The sequence below is a fragment of the Melitaea cinxia genome, chromosome 26, assembly GCF_905220565.1.
Source record: "Melitaea cinxia chromosome 26, ilMelCinx1.1, whole genome shotgun sequence".
NCBI classification, from domain to species: domain Eukaryota; kingdom Metazoa; phylum Arthropoda; class Insecta; order Lepidoptera; family Nymphalidae; genus Melitaea; species Melitaea cinxia.
This window is the reverse complement of record NC_059419.1, coordinates 5,806,326-5,812,849: the sequence shown is the minus strand read 5'-3', so window position 1 is coordinate 5,812,849 and position 6,524 is coordinate 5,806,326. Positions and strand designations below refer to the sequence as shown.

Here is a 6,524-nt window from a genome sequence, read left to right as displayed (position 1 = left end):
ATTGTTAGAATACGAAGGTAAATTTCGCACCTGTCAATCAAGTTCAACAGCTCAGAGGAAATCGGCCGGTCGCGATCGGCCGAAAAGATCATGGCTCAAATTCTCGTGTTTCCAAGATCGATAATCATTTTTCTTTTTTTTTTTCTAATTGCACTCGTTACTTTTTATTTAAATAGCCAGTTCATATTTTTTATTACTATGTCGGTAAAATCGAAAAATATTATTCATGTTTTGTCATTATTATTTTTTTATTCTTTTTGACTTTTTATACCTATTTACTTATATTTTTTATTACTGTCGGTAAAAAACATATTAGTCATATTTTATAAATATGTAATTCGTATTTAAATATGATTTTCAAAAAACACGATTTACTAAAAATACCGAGCTTAGCTCGGTCACCCAGGTACTTTGTTAACAAATGACTAAATAAATGATGGTCTAAGATCTGAACCTAAGTCGATCTTCACCGATCTGGTAATAGTGAAACATATTTTATAATAAATTTAGTATATTAGATAATATATTAAAAATGGGTAGCCTAAAAAAAATCCTGAACTGACTAATTTTATCTATTTTTATTTTTTTAAATTGAAAATTGCAACATCAAGATAATAAGAAGAGTTTAATTTCGGCAATAATTATTTTTAATGTCGGCACCTGCGCTATCGTAGGCAATTAGCAAGGAATTTATAAACAACAGATATACCGATCACGCCATCTAGCACATCGCTCAAAAATCACCTACCCTCACTCATTCAATTACTCGAGTTATTCTGACGTGTATAAAATGACCGGTGCCACCGCGGCTACGGCAGTCTTGGCTCTGACTTGACACGGTGTACTTGTTGTATCCTTCTAGTAGCTTAACCTCGGCTCTTTCGATAATCCCAGGGTAAGTTGTGTAACGTATATTTTTATTTTTTGTTCATTCTCGTAACAATTATATCGTTTCGTTGAATTATTATTTTCATTGCTGGCTGTTTCGCTATTGGTGTGTTTCGTGTGACATGGGGCTGCGTAGGCGGCCGTTGGTGGAGTTCGCGGTGTAGATTAGGCTCAGAGCCATATAAGCGCTGGTGCTGTGCGGCTCCTTCCTTTCCTTGGTCTTCAGCCTCGGTCAGGTTCAGGGTGCGATTTTGTTGGGTGAGTTGTTGTAATATTAAATACTTTTATTTAATTTTAATGACTAACTTACTTTTGCTTTAATTACGAATATGTGTGTAGATTGTGTGTGTTGGATTAATTTTATTTGCTTTAAAGTTCATTGTTTTATTGAATTAAATTATTGTAAAATATTAGGATGTGCTTGTCTTTGTGGGCCATTTCCGTCTCAACCCAGAGACTGAGACGGTTGACTACGGAAGGGCTCACTTTCTGGTGTGACCTTCCAGGGTCCTTGGCGTGGCGGACACGTGCGGTGCCGTTGTTGCCGGTGATACCACGTGGCAGAACTGCTCAACATCTACGATAAAGAACTGAGCAAAATTTTTCATCCCCGGCTGATATCGTGATGGAGATGGTGACGTGGCCCTTGGACATCTGAACTCGAGAGACTGGTGGGTGATCATCATAGTATGATTTAATTTTGTTCTCCAATCCAATGTGATCGCTAACTTTTTTAAATATGTCTGCACTAGCGCTGTCGTACGCAATTAGAAAGGAATTTATAAGCAACAGACGCAAAGATCGCGCCGCCTAGCGTCGTCGCTATCGTTCGATAGTCACCTACCCTCACTCGGTTCGATTACGTAATTCGATTTACCGGTTATTTGTTGAATTTAGTTTTGTTTTAATACGTGATACGAAGGTAATTGTATAGCGATTGATTTTGCGATTGTTTTTGTTTCGATTCAGTTACAATGTCAGATTGTGAGCGTGATTGTAGTGCGAGCCGTTGCGGTAGTCGCAACCGCAGTCGTGAGTGTCGCCGCAATACCCGTGGTTGTCACAACGGTCATGAGCGTCGTGATTACTTCCAGCATCGCGACAGTCGTGAGCATCACAGCGACCGTAATCAGAGTGATCAGGGTGAGTGTCAGATTAGGCCGAGTCGTGAAAAAGTTAGGGCTTTGATTGACACACCTTAACCGCAATCAGTGGCGTGCACAAAGTTTTTAGACAGGGTAGGCAGTTGAAAAAATTTGAACAGCCACACTGCGCTTACTTTCTCACAATTTTTTCCTAATTTATTTCAATTTTGTTGGGAATAGATGCTTTTAGATAATTTCAAGAACAGACAAGTAAATTATTGGACACTTAAAGTGCATTTATACTATTAGTTAAAATTGTATGCTTAATGAAAGTACTTGTTTATTTATTAATTAATGAAAAATTATAACGTCATTGTTATTTTTGTGTTAAATCAATACGCCTGAATAATTATTAATTTATCTGTAAAATCGAACGTGTTGAATTTCGATGCACTATTTACTTTCATCAAACACATGTCTTCGTTGCATATTTCAGAAGTAAACTTTTTCATCACTAATATACTAATATTTTCGCTAATAGGCACAAACTAGGGACAGACTCCTGAAATTTCAAGTTCACTTCATTATAAAGTAAAGAATAACATTTAGTACCTAAGAGGAGGAAACAGACCTCTGGGTGGTCAATGTTACATAACTTCCAGGTCGAGTGCGGGTACTTCAGAAGGCAAGGCCAAGTCTGGCCTGGAGGTGTTGGCAGAGCTGCGAAACATGAAGCGCCGGCGAGCTCGCTACCGCGGCGTCGCGGCCAACTAGAACTACTCGCACACACTCAGGGAGCTCATCGCCACGCAGGTATACGCAAATAAAATTAGAGGTATAGGAGGTTCTAACTGAGGTAGGGCACAGCAGGAAATTAGATTCTAATAACAAGAACGCACAAATGAAAATTTAAAAGTGAATTGTCATAATATTACTCTGTGGAATGTTGCGATTACGCGACCGTGTCAAAAATCATAATTATTAATACAAACGGTGTCGAATTCCAGACAATTTAGTTTGACAGGTTATTCTGAGGCAGTGCCTAATTTCGTTGTTAAACCGACCAATGTTAAAAACACAATACTTAGTTCGTATTCCATATGACTCGCGCGACATTATAAAATTGTAGGATTATATAATGTCTTACTGTCATCGCTAACATTTATTATGCGATTATAGGCTTCTGCCTTTCATCAAAGGCCCGTCGTCGATGCGCACGAAGCGTTGATATCGCATATAATATGACGGCGGCTTTTTTGAAGCGGATTTAAATTGTATTATGTTTTATGTCTTTTTCAAAAATATGTATTCAAAAATAATTGTAATGTTCATGTTTTATATATCATTTTTAGTAACATGCCAGGGTAGGCAGTGCCTTTCTGCCTATATGAAATGCACGCTACGGACCACAATATGCCAAGCAGTTTCATCAGTTCATGGGTTTAGCCAGCTATTTTAGACGTTACATAGCTGATGTTGCATCGACAGTGAAGCCGGCGGTACTGTAGCGGAGCGACGTGTGGATATCTGAACATTAACAGGCGTTTGTGGTACATTACAACAGTTCGGTGAGTCATGCTATTTTTATTATTATTCTAGTGCCGAATGCTATCTTGTTAAACAAACTGTTAGCTGTAACTTCATAGGGGTACATTCGTGATTATTTGTATAGAGGGTATAGTGAATGCTAATGTGGATTGTACTGAACAAATTCTTTATGTCGTGTTGATTAGTGGTGGTCGTTTATCGGTTTTATTTCATGTTGTGCCTGACGATTGCTTGAAATATCACGTGATAATTGGTCGATGCGTTTTATAACAAGGGTTTACAATTAGCGTGTTTGAGTCGTCTCTTATTATCTTAAAACAAAAATCTGTTGCTACCTTTACTTACGAACCGGATTCCGTGTACAGTCTTAACGATATGGACACAGATATTCTGAATAAAGAACCTCTGTTGTCCTTGCTTAAAGAATTTTCCGACTCTTTTGTTAGAGAGCTAATAGAAGTTAACATCATTTGCCCCAGTCGGTCTTCGTTTGAGAGTCCTATACTACTTTTGAAGTAGCGTGACGGATCTAATCGTTTTAGATTTGTTACAAATAAGGTTAAAATTGCAGAGTTTGACATTGGTGACTTGGTCTTAATTCAAAACGAGGAGAGAAATCAAACTAAGCTAGCTATCCTAAATACAAGGGGGCGCTTAAAGTTGTAGAATTGCTTGAAGGCGATCGCTATCTGTTAAAGTAGTTGTCTGGTAATAGAACTTATAAGTTTGCTTAAGATCGTTTATGAAAGATTCCTCTTATACTGGTGTACCTGCTGAGTTAGATTTGTTTAATGTGGATAACGTTGTTGCGGGAACCGCCACCAGTATATACAGCACATACCATGGCTATTTGGTCGCACTGCACGCACTAGTCTGTAGTTGTAACTGCAACTCGCTTGGGTTGTTAGGGCGCGATGGGCAGCTAGCGGTGTGGTGGGGACCCGGGTCTCCTAGGAGACTATTATTGTGTCGGTCATGTATTGACCTGGGAGAGTCGTAGAGTCTAGATGAGGTGTTGGTCGTATCACATGAGGTGATGATGATATGGGTCGTATCACTTGAGGTGATGACAATAGTAGTTGTCACTAGCTGGTGAGCCAGCCTGGCCATGAGCGTTGTATGTGATCTTACTGTGTCAATAATATAACTTTGTTTTTTTTTTTACGACGGTTAGAGGAACCTTTCGTCTGTTAACAAATAAGGTAAATTGTTAGTTTTTTGTTTTTTTTTTTTTGTGATTAACGTTAACTAATAAGTAAACAATGTAATTTCACGTTGCAGTCAGGCTGGCCAAGACTTAAGAGATGCTTCAGTTTGATCGTCTTGTTACAGATAAACACGACAACGTGAAACTTGTCTGACTCAGGTCCGTGGGTGCGCCATGTGCGTTTAACTCTGGCGGAGGTCGCGCTCTATGGAGACCGTTGTTTTAAGTGAGTAATGTGATTGCTCTTCGGATAGAGAGCCGAGGAGTTAAAATACCTCTAAGTTTGGTTGTAACTTGATGACCACGGCTTTAGTTTTGGTTGTGATGACGTCGATGGTACATGGCTGTGGTATTTGTGTGTAGTTATAATTAATGTAATGACAATTATGATTCAGGTTTATGGTAAAGTTCTTGGTATAAATTAAGTTTAGAGCGTAGTTTGTCTATTTTCCCCTTTTACGTAAAATTTGACTAAGTGGTACAAGGCACTGTTGTGGCTTTTTCTTCTACTCCAGGTTGACCATCACACGAGGGCGTGTGATAGCGGGATCGCCGTGTCGGCAGTAGCGCTGTCGTACCCAATTAGAAAAGTATTTGTAAACAACAGATGCAACGATCGCGCTGCCTAGCGTCGTCGCTATCGTTCGATAGTCACCTACCCTCACTCATTATATTGCTTGAGTTATTCTGCCGTATATAAAACTAACGGTTCTACGTCGCTAAAGCAGTCTTGGCTCTGGCTTGGCACGATACACTTGTTGTATCCTGCTAGTAGCTTAACCTGGACTCATTCAATAATTAATTTGTGCAAACGAATTATATGTTACATATTAGGGCGGACAACTCGAGCATGAAGGTGAGGGTTGATGCGCATCTCAAAGGGGGCCTCCTTGAACCTACACCTAGGTCACAAGTCCTAGGCACTACTCTGAGTTACTCTCTCTGCCACACGATGGATTCGGCACCCGCACGGTGAACCGTGAATCCATCGAATGCTAAGAAGTTAGTCTTCGCCCCCTTAACTAATAACTATCCCGCCTTCCGTGCTGCGTTATCTTTCTGTTAAGTGAATTCTGTTTCACGATAAATTGATAATATCATAATTTGTGTTTACTTGTGTCAACATTACCCACAGAAGCCCACAGTAGACTAAGTACTCTGAGACGATGAGAGAGACAAATATACCTTCACGCAGACAAAAGTATACCTTCTTCATCTCCGACAAATATATATTTATCTCTCTGTGATTTAGTTCGTCGCGTTAAAAAAGAATTATGCTCTTTTATTTTAATTACGTTTACATATATATTACATTTTTTTTTAAAGTGCGACAGGCTGTGTTGCAGGATCTCGTACTGGGCGCATCCTCGGGTGGCGGATGGAGGGAAGCCACTGGTATTGCACCGCTGCGGGTGGTAGGGGTCTTCAGACCCGCGCGGACTGAAAACCAGTAGCGCTGGAAGAGAGGGCGCAGAGTTGTGGGGTGTGATTTGGCCCCTCACGTGGCGCCGTAAGAGACGGCGCGGAGTGGGTCGTGGAATTTGGCGCTCCCCTCGGTATTAGAGGGTGAGGTGAGTGGGTTTCGCCCCCCTGGTGGTTACGACGGGTCAAGCGCTGCGAAGGCGCGGAGCGGAGCGGAGTGGAGATTAATACGCACGTATTTCTGTCCCCAGTGTTTCCGGTGAGCAGCCCGAGAAGAGTGAAGTGGAGGTTGTGCCCGCGAAGGGCGGCGAAGACGGGAAGGCCGAGAAAGGCGGTGTTGTTCACGGGTTTTCTAGTCGTGAGGTTTTTTTTTT

At 40.6% G+C, this 6,524-nt stretch overlaps 1 long non-coding RNA gene across 1 annotated transcript in view; it reads right to left on the bottom strand.

Annotated features, from left to right (window-relative positions):
* Positions 1–1,367: 1,367 nt before the first annotated feature.
* The window catches only part of LOC123666522, a 19,975-nt gene continuing 14,818 nt past the window's right edge, over positions 1,368–6,524 (bottom strand). Inside the window, exon 3 of the long non-coding RNA XR_006745265.1 lies at positions 1,368–1,454. This is a non-coding gene — a long non-coding RNA (uncharacterized LOC123666522). The remainder of the gene's footprint in view (positions 1,455–6,524) is intronic.